Raw genomic sequence first — 17,148 nt, 5'->3', positions numbered from 1 at the left:
CTCATATGTAAATTCAGACTGAAGCTGAAGAAAATGAAAACAAGTCCACGAGAGCCAAAATACAACCTTGAATATACCCCACCTGAATTTAGAGATCATCTGAAGAACAGATTTGATACATTAAACACTAAAAGTCATTAAGAAAACAAGAAAGAAGGAAAAAATAAAAATGGATGTCAGAAGAGACACTGAAAGTTGCTCTCCAGCATAGAGATGCTAAAGCAAATGGAAGAAAAGAGGAGGTACAAGAGGGGAACAGAAAATTTCAAAGGTCAGGTCGAGAAGACAGTCAAATACTACAATAAAATGTGCAAAGATCTGGAGTCAGAAAGCCAAAAGGGAAGGACAATTTCAGCATTTCTGAAGCTGTGGGAACTGAAGAAAAAATTCAAGCCTTGACTTTCATTATTGAACAATTCTCTGGGCAAATTATTGAATGATGCAGAAAGCATCAAAAGAAGATGGAAAGAATATACAGAGTCACTGTAACAAAAGGTAATGGTTGATGTATAACCGTTTCAAGAGGTAGCATATGGTCAACAGCCAATGATAGTGAAGGAAGAAGTTCAAGGCGCATTGAAGAAGTTGGCAAAGAACAAGGCACCAAGAAATGACGGGATAAAAATTGAATCTTTCAAGAAAGTGAGGCAACACAGAAGGCACTCACTCATCTATGCCAAGACATTTGGAAGAAAACTATCTGGCCAACTGATTGGGAGAGATCCATATTTGTGCCAATTCCAAAGAAAGGTGACCCAATGGAATGCAGAAATCATCAGACAATCTCTTTGATATCCCATGCGAGTCAAGTTTTACTAAAGGTAATACAGAAATGACTGTAAGCATACAGTGACAGAGAACGTCCAGAAGTTCAAGTCAGATTCAGTAGAAGATGTGGAACAAGGGATATCACTGCTGATGTCCGATGGATCTTGGCTGAATGCAGAGAATACCAAAAAGATGTTTACTTGTGCTTTATTGACTATGCAAAGGGTTTCGATTGTGTGGGTCATGACAAGCTATGGACAACATTGTAAAGCTGTGCTCATGAGGAATCTATACATGGACCAAGAGGTTGTTGGTCGAACAGAACTTGGGAACACTGAATGGTTTAAAATAAAAAAGGTGTGCGACAGGGTTGTATTTTTTCATCGTACTTATTCAACCCGTGTGCTGAGCAAATAATCCAAGAAGCTGGGTTCTATGAAGAAAAATGTGGCATCAGGATTGAAGGAAGATTCATTAACAATCTGTGATATGCATATGATACAACCTTGCTTGCTGAAAGTGAAGAGGACTTAAAATACTTACTAATGAAGATCAAAGACTACAGCCTTCGGTATGGATTGCCTCTCAATGTAAAGAAAACAAAAATTCTCACCACTGGACCAATAAACAACATTCTTATCAATGGAGAAAAGATTGAAGTTGTCAAGGACTTCATTCTTCTTGGATCAACTATCAACACTTTTGGAAGCAGCAGCCAAATCAAACGACGTATGCATTAGGCAAATCTGCTGCACAAGACCTATTTAAAGTGTTGAAGAGCAAAGGTGTTAACCTAAGGACTAAGTTGCACCTTACCCAAGCCATGGTATTTTCAATAACCTCATATTCATGCAAAAGTTGGACAGTGAATAAGGAAGACCGTAGGAGAATTGATGCTTTTGAGCTATGGTGTTAGAGGAGAATATTGAAAGTTGTCAAGGAACCAACAGAATGCTCCTTAGAGGTCAAGAAGTGTAGCCAGAGTGCTCCTTAGAGGTCAAGATGGCCAAACTTCGTCTCTTATACTTCGGACATTTTGTAAGGAGGAACCAGTCACTGGAGAAGGATATCATGTTTGGAAGGTGGAGGGCCAGACAAAAAGAGTAAGACTGCGAGATGGACTGGCAAAGTCGCAACATGAATGGGCTCAAGCGTGGCAACAATTGTGAGGTTGTCCCAAGACCGGCCAGTGTTTCATTCTGTTGTGCATAGGGTTGCTATGAGTTGGTACCGACTCGATGGCACCTAACAAAACAACAACACTGAATATATACAATGGAATGACAGAAGAAAAAAACATATTTCTCTTGGTAGAAGTACAGCCAAAATTTTCTTTAGAAGTGAGGATTGTGAGACATTGTCTCGCATACCATAGACTTGTCATCAGTAGTGACAGTCCTTGGAGAAGGACAGCATGCTTGGTAAAGTAGAGGATTGATGAAAAAGATGATGATCCTCAATGAAATGGGTTGACATAGTGACTCTTAATAGTGCAGCAATTGTAAGGATGGCACAAAATGGAGCAATGTTTCATTCTACGCTATGTACGGTTGCTATGAGTTGGAGCCAACTCAACAGCACCTAACACTAACAATAAGGAAAACCTTTGAAATGTAATACTTAGGGAAAATGAAGCCAAATTATACAGTATCTATTCAATGCAAATAAGTATTCAAATAAAAGTTATACAGTTAACTCTTCCTTTCTTCGCCATCCTTTGAGTGCTACAATGTTCCATGTTCAATGTGTCTTTTCATTAGAACTTCAGGATCAAGCTATTCCTGGCCAAGAAACAAGTGCAGAATCATCCCATTCCCCAATGGATTCGAATGAAAATTGGTAATAAAATCATATACAAGTCCAAGAGAAGACACTGGAGAAGAACCAAGCTGGGTCTCTAAGGAGTCGCACATGTGAAGACACAGCACAGAACATACCCAGGTCCTAGCACTCTACCAGAGCAAATTCAATTTTGCCAAGATGGGATCCACTGAACATGTTTTGCAAAACTTCTGGTTTCTTACTTTATTTTTACGCTTCCACATTTAAAGAGGTTGGCTAATAAATACATGAGACCTTGGTTTGGGGGGAAAAAAAAGTTATACAGTAAAAGGTTTTCAAATTTCTTAAAACTTTTTTCTAATAAGCTTCTATGATCATCTTGAATCCTTTGAGAAAATCTATGAAAATTACATATTAGCAATCCCCCCCCCAAAAAAAATAGTCACCATAACCTTCTGATGACCTCTCTCCCTTGAATTGAACTGGCTCGGCCAATCTCCTTGGAAGGCACTGCTTTGATTGGAATTTGTTTTTGGAAGGCACCCTAACAAAACTTGTTGTTAATGGTCATCGAGTTGGTTCTCACACCAATCCTGTAAAGGGTTTCCAAGGAGTGGCTGGTGGGTTTGGATCACTGACCTTGTACCTGGCCATCCAGTGCTTATCTACAGTGTCACACCAGGACTCCCTGATGGGAATAAGACAAGTGTATTACTGAGGGACTTGTCTGTAGTCATTCAGTGATTGCGGAGACATGTTCAAACATACTTTGTTTGGAAAAACCTATGTATGTATGAACTGGAGTCCTAGTAGCAATACTTAACCTCATGTATATGAGGGGACTTAAAAAATTTGTGTAAAAATAGAATGAAAAGATAATGGAATTTTTCCATTAACTTCTTGAAGCCCTCTTTTTTATAAGTATACATAATTTAACATCACTTAGGAAGGATTCCTCTTAGTCCCTTAATGTGTTTTTTGTTTGTTTTAAGAGAAAGCAGCTCTCCTTTTGATTATTTGTTCCCCTAATGACCTTGCTTGCCGAAAGTAAAAAGAACTTGAAACATTTACTGATGAAGATTAAATATTACAGCCTTCAGTAAGGGTTGTAGCTCAACATAAGAAATTGAAAATCCTTGTAATTGGACCAATAAGCAAATCATGAGAATCTGAGAAAACAAGGAAATATCATGTCCTTCACTAGAGACTGGTCCCTCCTGATAATATGTGTGAAACAGAAGAGATGAAGTCTCACCATCCTAACTTGTACAGAGAATGCTGGCTGTACTCCTTTCAACACAGATGTATTTGTTCTTCCTGGCAGTCCGTGTTCTTCTCCAATGTCATAATTCAAATTGATTCTTCTATGGTATTCCTTATTCATTGTCCAACTTTCATTAGCATATGAGGCAATTTAAAAACCATGGCCTGAGTCAGGCACATCTTTGCTCTTGAACACTTAAAGAGGTCCTGTGCAGCACATTTGCCCAATGCAATGTGTCATTTGATTTCTTGACTGCTACTTCTATGAGTGTTGTTTGTGGATTCAAGCAAAATGAAGTCTTTGACAAATTCAATCTTTTCTCCATTTATCATGCTGTTTATTTATTGGTCAGTTTGTGAGAATTTTTGTTTTTTCTTTACATTGAGGTGTGATCTATACTGAAGGCTGTGGACTTTGACCTTCATCAATAAGTATTTTAAGTTCTCTTCCCTTTAAGGTAGCAAAGTTGCATCATCTTCATATCACAGGTTATTAATGAGTCTTCCTCCAATCTTGGTGGTATGTTCTTTGTGTAATCCATGTTCTGGGATTATTTACTCAGAATACAGACTGAATAAGTACGGTTAAAGGAAACAACGCTGACACCTTCCTTTCTTTATTTTAAAGCATTCAGTATACCCCTGTTCTGTTCTAACTACTACCCCTTGTCCTATTTACATGTTGCTCATGAACACAATTTTCTGGCATATCCATTCTTTGCAATGTTAGCCATAGTTCATCATGATCCACACAGTTGAAAACCTATGCATAGTCAATAAAGCATGAGAAAACATCTTTCTGGTATTCTCTGTCTTCAGTTAAGATCCATGTGATGTCAGTAATGATGTTCCTAGTTCCAGATCCTTGAATTGCTGGTAGTTCCCTGTGTCTATATTGTTGCAAACTCATGAGAATTAACTTCAGCAAGACTTTACTTGTATGTAATATTAATATTGTTCAGTGACTTCTGCATTCCGTTTGGTCACCTCTGGTTGGAATGATCACAAATACAGATTCTCTTCCAATCAGTTTGCCAGGTATCTGCCTTCCAAATTCTTTGATATAGATGACTGAGTACCTCAAGGGCTGCATCAGTTTGTTGAAAGATTTCAAGTTTTATTCCATCGATTTCTGGAGCCTTGTTTTGTGCCGTGGTCTTAAGTGCAGCTTGGATTTTATCTTTCAGTACCATTGACTCTAAATTGTATGCTACCTCTTAAAATGGCTGAACATTGACCATTTCTTTTCGGTACAATGATTTTTCCATCTTATTTTGATGCTTTCTGCATTATTCAATATTTTTGCCCATAGAATCCTTCAATATCACAAGTTGAAGCTTGAATTTTTTTATTCATTTCTTGCAGCTTGAGAAAATATTGAGTGTGCTCTTGCCTTTTGGTTTTCTAACTCCAGGTCTTTGCATATTTCATTAGACTACATAACTTGATCTTCCCTAGATGCCCTTTGAAGTTTTCTGTTCAACTCTTTTATTTCTTTACTTCTTTCATTGGCTTTCTCTCCTGTATGCTCATGAGTCGGTTTCAGAGTCTCTTCTGACATCCTTTTTTTGTTGTTGTTGATTCTTTTGTTTCCCATCTTTTTAATGACCTTTTGCTGTTTTCCTGTGTGATTTTCTTGATATCATACTACAATTTTTCTGATCGTCAGTCATTAGTGTCAAATGCATCAAATAGGTTCCTAAGACGGCCTCTAAATTCAGGTGGGATATGTTCAAAGTCATAGTTTGTCTCTTATTATGATTTAGTTTTAATTGTCTTCAGTTTCAGTCTTAACTTATATATGAGCAGCTTATGGTCTGTTGCAGAGTCTGCCTCTATCCTTGTTTAGCTGATGATACTGAGCTTTCCTACTGTTTCCTCTCACAGATGCAATCAATTCGATTCTTGTGTATTCCATCTGGTGAGGTTCATGTGCATAGTTTTAGAAAAGATATTTGCAGTGAATAAGTTGTTTGTCTTGAAAAATTTATCATGCAGTCTCTAGCATCATGTCTTTCACCAAGGCCATATTTTCTAATTACTGCTACTTCCTCCTTTTTTTTTTTTTCCCAACCTTCATATTTCAATCACCTATAATTATCCATTCATACTGATTACATGTTTGATCAATTTCTGGATGAAGAAGTTGATAGAATTCTTTGAATTTCATCATCACTGGCTCTAGTAGTTGGTAAGTACATTTCAATAATAGTGAAATCTTCTTTGTAGGCATGTGGATATCATTCTATCATAGGCAGCACTGTACTTCAAGTTAGATCTGGAAACACACTCTTTTTAACAATAAATGCAACACCATTCCTTTTGAACTTGTGGATCCTGGCATAGCAAACCACAAGACTGTCCAGTTCAAAATGTCCAATACCAGTCCATTTCAACTGATTAATGCATAGGATATCAATCTTTATGTATTCCACTTCATTTTTTATAACTTGCACTTCTCCTCGATTCATACTTCATAAGTTCTGATCATTAACTGTTATCAGCTGATTGTCCTCATTTTGAGTGTGCCCCATCAGCAAATAAAGGTCCTGAAAGCTTTACTCTATTCATGTCATTGTGGTCAACTCTACTTTGAGGAGGCAGCTCTTCCCCAGTTGTGTTCTGAGTGCCTTCTAACTTGAGGGGCTCACCTGCCAGCATTATATCTGACAATGTTCTACAGGTACCCATAATGTTTTCATCTTCCTACACTATATTTGACAATATTCCACTGCTATTCATAATGTTTTTAGTGGTTAAACATTCAGAAATAGACCCCTCTCATTCTTCCTAGTCTTGGTATGCAAACACTACTGAAACCTGTCCATCATTGCTGAGCCTGCTGATATTTCAAATACTTGTCGCATAGATTCCAGCATCACAGCACCACACACAAGCCACTGTAGTACCACAAACTGAGAGACAGAAAGTGTAGTATTGTCTCTAGTGGTGGTGGTGGCTGTATGTTGTTGAGTTAGTTCTGAATCATAGTAACCCTGTGAAGAGTTTCTGATGCTGTACGTTTTTCTGAGAGCAGAGAGCTTCATCTATCTACTCAGAAGTAGCTGGTAAACTCAAACTGCTGATCTTGCACTTAGCTGCCCAGCTGGTAATCTACGATACTACCAGCACTTCTTAGTGTCTCTTGTTGTTGTTGTTGTTGTTAAGTGCTGTAGAGTCGGTTCCGACCCATAGCGACCCTGTACTCTCTAGACCAAGCCTAATTTAGTAGTGCTGACTAGCTCAGTGATTGGCTAAGCATGCGGGAAGTATGATCTTGAAGCAATCCCAACATTAGTCATCAGAGCAGAGCAATTGGAGATCTTGGTCAAGTACACTTCATATAGTTGGAGGCCTGCAGGACCTTCTCATGGGCACCAAAGACACCTTATACACATTGGTATATAGATGAGGCTACTATGAAATTTTAACATACTCAAATTTGTGAATAGATAGAAAGAACAATCATCATTGATTGCCCCACAGAAAGCACAGTGAAAATATCATTGTTATCACCATCAAACATACCTGTAACAGTATATGTAGTCAATATAACTTTATGGACTTTAATGCAAGGACAATGTCATAATAGGCATTTAATTAAAAGATTGCTCTGTTGGTTCCAATTATATAAGATTCATGAGTCTGTTCTTAGATACTATCTGAATAAAACAAAACAGAAAAGAAAAATTCCTACCTTAAACAAAATTAAATACTTAAATCTGATTATTGGATATACTTGGATTATTCTTTAAACTATAAAGGCATATAGATGTTTTCAATTTATAGAAATAAGGTATTGCTTTTACTTTCATACATTTAAAATTTAATAAGCTAATTTTTTTAAATGTTTTATTGTGAATTATGTGATAGTTTACATGAGAGAACATTAGTTTTACATTCATCCTATGGTATATTGTTTCATTGCCATAGTTACAATCCCCTCTATGCATCATCAACCAACCAAAGGGTATATCCTACAAGTCTGCCCCTCCCTCAATCATCAGCACACAGCCTCTCTCCCTCTCTGGGTCTAAAGTCCCCAGCTGCTCCATCTCTCCACGTCATTCATCATCTCTGCCTCCATCTCAGGCATCACTGCTTCTCTGGGTAGGGTCCTGCTCTCTGCTCTTCTCCCTTGATGGTCCCAGGGATCTCCGCTCCTAGACTGCAAAGTTAATCACTCCCTTCCTTGTTATAAAACATCTACCTTTACATTTCCAACCCTCACAATCAGTCCTGATAACAATTATTCACTATTGTATCACAAGAGACCTATCTGCATTTCCTTTCATCAGCCCCGCCTAGAGAGATTGGATACTACTCAGTGGAGATTCTACCTTCCTCCATGCCCTCTGGATCCAGGATCCCTCTTGAAAGCTTGTAAATCAGTCACTTCTTGCTTTTGTAGCTTCCCGCCCCCCTCCCCCCTACTTTGGGTAGCCAAGCTAATTTTTGAAAACAGACTAAAAGCTGGAAGAATTTAAGATATGTTTTATTTTTCTTTACTTGTTGTTTTGAGACAAAATAAAATGGAAGTTAGCTATCTTCTTTATATTCATCTCCCAGTCTCACCAATTGGGTCAGGATTGAGTTTGAGATATTATATACCTTTGCTGTTGTTAAGTACTGTTGAGTTGCTTCTGACTTACAGTGACTATGCATCAGTTTCTGAAGAATGCCTGGTAGATTTGAACCAAGATCTTTGTGGTTAACAGTCCAGTGCTTATCCTACAGTGCCACAGAAGGGCTCCATTATATACCTTCATTGTTGCTGTTAAGTGTATTGAGTGGGTTCTGACATAACATCCCTGTATATAGTTTCTTAGGAGTGGCTTGTGAGTTTTAGCCTCCGACCTTTACAGCTCTACCCAACCTTGCTCTCCAGTGCTTTATCTTACAGAACCCTACCAGGACTCCAGTACATACGGAATATCTTTAAAATAAGAAACTCTAGTGACACGGGGTTTACACGTTGTCACTGCAAGGTCAGCAGTTTGAATCCATCTGTGGGAGAAACATAAGGCTTTCTTCTCCCGTAAAGATGAACAACCTCAGAAACCTTACACAAGGTCTCTATGAGTCAGAACCGACTCAACAGCACACAACCATCATCTCTAAAATAAACCATTACTGCATTAATGATAAGCTTTTTGTTAGTAAATCTGTAGTAAAAAATTTTAAAGATAGTCTATTTTCCTTTTTTTTCTCCCCCTAAAACCCTTTTAGAGATGGGTTACAATTTGATGTTTTTGGCAAAAAATAATACACAATTCTACACTCCATGATCACTATTCCCCAGTTCGATATTAAATGCACCAGGGGGTATTTTAAGTTCTATTTGTCATACCAATCAAGTTTTATAATCCATTTCATTTGGTTGGCTGCATTGTCTTTCCGTAGCCAGGCATGAATCATCTGCCCATGACTCCCCTGATATGATTACCCAGTCTGATGTTCAAAAAAGTCTGGATGAGCACATTTTCAGGTCCCTTGGGTTATCCATTCACATGCCCAAGGAGGTACACGGCAGGTTAGGAGGGCACTGTCCGAGCTAAACTGTTTGATCTCTGCTGCTGCTTCCCAAAGAGAGAGAAATAAAGATGCCTGTGGCTCCTCTAATATTTCATTTTGTCTTGTTTTAAATGTGATGACCTAACCTTTCACACAAGCAGCAGGGAACTTTGAACATTTCAGAATTCACTTAGAAATATTCAGCTCAGTATTTGCTAACGATATAAAATTACATCACCAAAGAATTTACGATGGACCCGGGGTATATGAAATAATTTACAAGACTAAAAGAATTTTTCCTCCCAAATCTGAGAATAAAGTTTCAAGAGAAAAATCCCTCAGATAAGATCTCAAGATATTTCAGTCAGGACTGGAGAAAACATATGTCAAAACCCAATTCTTTGGGGAAGAGGTCAAATTCCAAAGTCAGGAGAAAGGCAACACGCTTTTCTGTGATTAGGTCATGTGAGAATGCTCTGGGTGAGGGAGATGGGAAAGTTATTTCAAGTGCTACATCTTGGCTATTAATGAATGTTTGCTGCATCCTTAGATGTATGTTGTTGTTTCATAGAATCCCATTGGAATGAGTTCCTTTCCAGGATCCTGTATGCATCATAATTAAACATTTCAGAAGGTGGGACAAACAATGTTAGCAACAAGATTATAAAGCCTTTCTATTTCAATATACCAACTAAAAAAAGGGCTTTTGAAATAATGAAGAAGAGAAAAAACAAACAAAGAAACATCAGAAGTGATACTTCGGGTAACAACCAAAATTAAATGATTGTTTCTTGGAAGAGAGGTTCATGGTTAATTAATATGGCTACATTTTTTATAATTCCTAAGAAAACAAACCAAAATAATCTTAACCAAAAAACAATTTTTTTAAAAAACTTAAGCAAAAGAGAGAATCAATTAGTAATTAATATGAAAATAATCTAGCTTGTTGCATAAAACCAAAACTCACTGACAGTGAGCGGATTCCGAGTCATAATAAGCTTATATAAGGTTTCTGAGACTGCAAATCTTTACGGGAATATACTATCTCATCTTTCTTTCTCCCTTGGAGAGGCTGGTTGGTTTGAATCACCATCCTTGAGGTTAGCAGTCAATTAACCCACAGAACCACAAGGGCTCCATTTGTTGTTATTGTATGACGGTGTCGGTTCCAACTCACAGTGAACCTATATGGGTTTCTGCTGACCATTTGGTTACCAGTCTAGTTTTTATCAGTCTCACCTAAAATGACCAAATTAGAATTATGTACAAAAAATTAAGGTGTCATATTTTAAAGGGTCTTTAAATTAGAACCACATAATTCCATGAATATTCTAACTATTGATAACAACGACCACTCATGAGATTTTCTGCTGAATAATCATGATAATAAAACAGTAAAAACTGTGAAAGTTAGGACCTGTGTAAAGTGGAAAACTGTCAGAGAACAAAAATTCAAATAATTCCCACTAAAACGTGCAATAGAAATAGTGGGAAGAGAGCACCCTGCCAAAGGCAAAAAAACTTGCTAGACCTGAAAAAACAAGGTTGTCCTGTCAAGTTATGTCTGTCACACGTTTCACTGTCATAACTATACAATGGTAACAGCAACCAAACATCATTCCCATTGAAGACAATCATTCTTGGACTTGGACTACCTAGATATAGAGGGACAGTTAAGTGCCATCAAGTCAGTTCTGACTCATAGTGACCCTGTGTAGGGTTTCCAAACAGCAGCTGGTGAGCTTGAACTGCCAACCTTGTGGATCAAACTGACTTTGCAGTCTAATACATTAACCCACAGCGCCACATCAGAGGGATAGCAGCCATGAAGTATGTCTGTTGTCACGCCACACTCCTGCTACCATAGCACAAATGGGTAATCAATAGGAGACATTTACAGCTGATCTCATGTTTATCTCTGAAGTCTTAGTACACACCCAAAGAAGCCACAATCAATAAACAGTATTTGGCAAGTAATTTGAAGCCTATTTGGCATTCCTACCTTAAGCATGTATTCTTGAAAACATTCACTTTAGCACTCGAATGTATACCTTTTGAAATGTGAGTGTGTGTGCTTATGTGCTTGTATGAGAGGAAAACAGATAGACTCATGTGCCTAATTTCACTATAAATTCTATGAAGGCAGATACAAAGCTTCTATGTACTCCAGCAGAGTACTTGGCTCATATTTGTAAAAAAAAAAAAAAAATTGGTTGACTGATTTTATTGCAAAAAGCACTGAGTATTGAATGGTTGATTGTTGTAAGGAGTGCAGCATTTGCCCAACAACAGGCAGGAAGGATTAGGAAAGTAGGAAGAATGGAAACCGGACACAGAGGTTAAAAATGGAATAAGTGATGCTCCATTTTAGAAACTGCAATTGATACCTTGAAACAAAATGTGTGTGAATTGTTGAATGTAAAGCAGATTCGCTCTCTAAACCTCCACACAATTCAAAATAAAATATTTTTAAAACAATAATAAAAGCACTGAGTCTACCAGTAAAGTTCTCACCACACTTGTTCTTATTCATTTACTTGCTTTCAGTAATTCATTAGGACCTGAATGGAATAAAATTTAAAATGTGACATCCAAATGTAACTGAATGAATTCAGAAATATACATCTACAAGTTTCCTTCTGCAACTTGGAAAACAACGGAGTCTGGAAAGTTTTCATAACTTTAACAGCAAAACTACACCTGAAATAATTTCAAGGAGATTATTTAGATACTTTATTTAGCCACTCAGTGTGACTATTCATACATTGCAAAGCAGAAATATGAATGTGTTTAATGGTAGGGTGCTGCCCCAGAACCAGCTGGAGGTATTGTATAACCTGTAGTATAAGCCCTATATTTCCTTTCTAGAAAGCACAGTCTTTTCCAATGCAGGAATACATCTGCCCCAAGGATTTTAGGTAAAGCACTGTGAATCTCCATGTGTGACTTTCTGCATATCCCACAAGTAGACTGACATCACTGAATCATCTTAAATTATGTTTCACGAAGAGACATATGGGAGAGGCAATGCTAAATCTTTCAACATTTATGCCATCTCAGATCATTCCAAATTAGGAAGTAATGAGGAGATGATCAACCTGGGTTGTTGATGTACTTCTATTAGGAAGATGTTTTCCTACCTTTCTGCTTAAAGCGTCTATGTACAGCCCCCCCTGGAAAGTTAACACTTTCTACTGGATTTTTGATGTATTGCATTAGGCAAATATGCTGCACAAGAACTCTTTTAAAGTGTTTAAGAGCAAAGATGTCAGTTTGAGGACTAAGTTGTGCCTGCCCCAAGTCAAGACATTTTCAGTAGCTTCATGTCCATGTGAAAGTTGGACAGTGAATAAGAAAATGCATAAAAGAATTGATGCATTTAAGTTATGATGTTGGAAAAGAATACCGAAAGTACCATAAAGCTGTCAGAACTACAAACTAGTCTATATTGGAAGAAGTACACCCAGAACGTTCCTTAGGAGCCAAGATGGCAAGACTTGATTTCTCGTACTTTGGTCATGTTATCAGGAGAAACCAATCTCTGGAGAAGGACATCATTCTTGGTAAAGTGGAGGGACAGTGAAAAAGAGGAAGACCCCCACTGAGATGGATTGACACAGTGGCAGCGGCAACGGGCTCAAATGTAACAACAATTGTGAGGATGCGACAGGACCAGGCAGGTTTTGCTTCGCATAGGGTCGCTGTGAGTCAGAGCAGGCAAAAGGCGCCTAACAACAACACACTGGATTTTCAGAACAAATTCCATATTGGTGATGGTGGTGGTGTGCCCTTGAGTCCTAGCCAACTCATAGCAACTCTGTATAGGGTTTCCGAGGCTGTAAATCTTTACAGGAGCAGAAAGCCTCATCTTTTTTTTACCATGGAGTGGCTGCTAGATTTGAACTGCTGACCTTGCAGTTAGCAGCCCACTACACTACCGGGGATGATTCATTCATATTGGGATTTCATTTGGCCCACAATATGTCAAAAGTATTGCTACAGAATCATAGAAATCTTTGTTCAACAAAAACAATAAAATATCAAGCTATTGTTTCTGGAACTATCATCCATCTGGGTCTAAACACTTCTGAAGGGATGTTTCCATTTCTCTGAGACTTCCCCCAAAGAATTCTGTACTTTTTAATTTGCATCATGCCAACATAGCAGTTCTGGCATCCTAAAGGATTCAAATCATTTTATTTTGAAGTGTCTGAAGGGACAAGATTGGAACTATAGGGTGGCTGGGGTAAAGTTCCCTAATGAAATTTTCATAGGACAGCCTTGCTACCCAGGGAGAATGAACACTTGCACTGCCTTAATGGAAAACATTTCTCAGTGAAGATTTCCATGCTTTTTCTCACCAATGTAGTTTTCAACTTTCTCAGAACTTCTCCATAATGAGCCTCATGACGATCCCACGTCCTTTTAGAAAATCTATCAAGATTGTTGTTGTTAAGTGCTGCTGAGTTAGTCCCAACTCATAGTGACCCTGTATAGGGTTTCCAAGGAGCAGCTGGTGATTTTGAACTGCTGCCCTTGAGGTTTTAAGTCCAATGCCGATCCTACAGAGCCACACCAGGATTATCCCTTTGAAATCTCGAAAAATAAGTCACCATAACTTTCTGAGCTGACCTATCTGACTTAAATTTAACTGGTCTAGCACTGGACTGTTAATTGCAAGGTTGGAGATTCAAATCCACCAGCCGCCCCTCAGAAACCCTATATGGGTTCTCTATGAGTTGGAACCAACTCAACAGCACTAAACAACCACAAGAGATCCTTTTTCATAACAATATTTTCATTGACCCTATATATATATATATTTTTTTTTTTTGAAGGTACTCAAATATAGACAGGTGTGTAATGGAGAGAACTTGTCTGCAGGCATTCACTAATTCCAGAGGCATGTTTAAACACAGTTTGTTTGTAATAAACCAATGCATGTCTGACTGTAACCATGGTAGCAACATTTTTTTTTTTTTAAACTTACTTTTGTATAGCTAAGGATTCCTGGTGGCATTAAAAACAACAACACTTGGCTGCTAACTGAAAAGTCACCAGTTTGAACTCACAAGAAGTTCTCTGAGAAGAAAGACCTGTGATTTGCTCCAGAAAAGTTTACAACCTGGAAAGTCTGCACAGCCATTCTATAGGGATAGGGTTGGTACAAGTGGAAATCAATTCAATTACACACAAAGATAACATAGTAACATAGTATACCAAAACATACATGAGAATACAGTGTAGCTCAGTAGACTTCCCTTGTTTGTGACCCCTTGCTAACCCATCTACATTGAACATGGTAATATATACATATGAAAGAAACACATTTTGAGGGATTATTTTAATATCATAAATATTGTTGCTGCTGCTATGTGCTGTGGAGTCAGTTCCGACTCATAGTGACCCTGTATAGGGTTTCCGAGGCTGTTAAATCTTTACGGGAGCAGAAAGCCTCATCTTTCTACCTCGGAACAGCTGGTAGTTTCGAACTGTTGACCTTGTGGTTCGCAGCCCGATTCGTAACCACTATGCTACCAGAGCTCCTTTTCGAGGGAACTTAATGAGCTCTAGAAATGTTGAAAAAGAATCACAAATACTTTCAAGAGCCAGAGTTACATACACACAGCATACAAAGACACATACCAGGGCCCCTTTAAGCTTGCAGCTTTATTTACTCAGCCTTTGCCAACTGCTTTCTTTTTTGCATGAGTTTGCCACCTCCCAGCAATGCAGTTTATTGTCGTGTGTGATGGGAACAGACCTGTTTGTGTTGTCACAATGGCCTATAAAACTGAGCTGGAGACTCTTCATTTTAAACCTAAAATAAATAACTTGATTTCATTTAAACCTCCCTGTGTGAAGCACAGCAATCTTCCCATAGTCCTCACTTTAGCTGCTTTTAATGCCCAACTACTTAGGAATCACAAGAGTGTTCGAGTGTTTAGTGGCTCTGATCCTCCCATCAGTAAACTGATCCGGTGATAAAATGTAAAGGGTCTGGTACTATTTGCATTTTTACTCAGCTTAGTCACAGATCACAAAATAAATTAGTAAATTGAGCAACAAGGCTTCCCATTTGCAAAACCTCAATGTTGGAAGTAATCATCTATGCTTAAATTCACAAATCCCTAAAAATGAAATCATTTCCCTGTCAACTAAGAAAAAGAACAGTGCTAAAGCATCCATTCAGAACCCCTTCCAAACCAAAGGTCTTGGGCTGGGTTTAAACTTTAAAACCTTAAAAAACAACAACAATAAAAACAAGGTCTGAATGATTTTTGTTGGTCAATTATCCTGACTCTCCCCACCCTTTAAATATTTAGGATGCATGATGAAGGTGGGAAGAAATGAAAGATAAACTAGTGGTCAATACACTCTGAATTAATTGGCCACTGAAATAATGCTATGGTTAAAGCCTCTCAAGCCATAAGCGAAACTGACTTAGCTTCTTTGGCTAATGTGACAATCCAAACAGGTTTGCTCCCCATCACCCAAGACAAGAAACTCTGTTGCGTTGAGTTAGGAAGCTCATTTCCCAATGCTATAGCAGTTTCCCAACAAGAGAAATGTCAATGCTAATAAAAAGGAGAGTGTCTCCCAAGGACACTAGTCCATTTCTCAATTCAGAGTAGAAAATTTGGTCTAAGACTTTGGAGGAAAGACTACATTACTAAGAACAAGGTAGCAGTTTTCCAGTCCTCACAGAGCCCCAGGCAAGGTCTCAGGTCACAGAAGCCATTTCCCTCTAAATATATAACTTTTTGTCTTAAGAAAATATTGAGAAGACGAGTCACGGTTACTTCCATTTGCACTGGTACTCTGGGAAACTGCAAACTCTAAAACCAGAGCCCCACACTCTGGTTCTTTCTAAAAGAAGAAACTCTTAAGTGGAATTAAATCCAGATTCTGTGGTAAGAAAGCCCACACCAAGCCTTTAGACCACCTAAGATGAGTTCATTATAATATATGGTAGCAATATGTCCAAACCCCTTATGTTGCCTCCAGGCTATGCAGTATCTTTATCAACATCACTACAGAATGAAACACCCAACTTTGAGTCTGTGTAGTAACAGTATCAGGTAACCATTTAAAAAAAAAAAAAAAAATGGTAATGGGAAAAAGAAGCTAAACAAAAAAGCAGAGCGGGCAGACCAATCTCCACATTACTTGATTTTTGAATGTTCAAAGTATTCTGATTCAACCAAAATCACTGAACACTAGCGGGGAAAAGACAGCAATGAATTTCATCAACTAAAGTCCAAATATCAAGCTGTATGTGTTTGTGTGTGTGTTTCATATCTTTTCATTGGTAGTTGTGAATGATCAATCATGCAATTAGGAGAAAAGTATATGATCTAGTCAAATATAAGACAAAGACTGCCGAGAGTACAAATGAGACTTAACTCATGGTTTTATCTGGAAAGACATCATTTTTATTTGATAACCATGGAGTCCTGGTGTGGCACTGTGGATTCATGTGCTGGACTACAGGGTCGGTTTGAACCTCAAAGTCAAACAGTTCAGTCTCAACAGCCACTCCAAGGAAACCCTAAACAGGGTCGCTATGAGTCAGAACTGACTCGACTGCACTTAACAACAACATTTGATAACCATAGTGTTAAAATGTGACTTATTGTCAATTTTTCTGAAAAATTCTTTTTTGAGATTTAAAAATAATAATAAGTAAATCATAGCAGCAATGTAACTCTAAGAAAGATACACTTGCCTCGTGAGATATTTTCTTGATGTATTATAAAAGTAAAGAAAAACTACTGGTACTTGAGTTTGAAAAGCACTGTTTCTGAAAATGTGATATGA

Source organism: Chrysochloris asiatica, unplaced genomic scaffold (genome assembly GCF_000296735.1).
Source record: "Chrysochloris asiatica unplaced genomic scaffold, ChrAsi1.0 scaffold00114, whole genome shotgun sequence".
Classification (NCBI taxonomy): Eukaryota; Metazoa; Chordata; class Mammalia; order Afrosoricida; family Chrysochloridae; genus Chrysochloris; species Chrysochloris asiatica.
Note: the sequence above shows the minus strand (reverse complement) of the source record.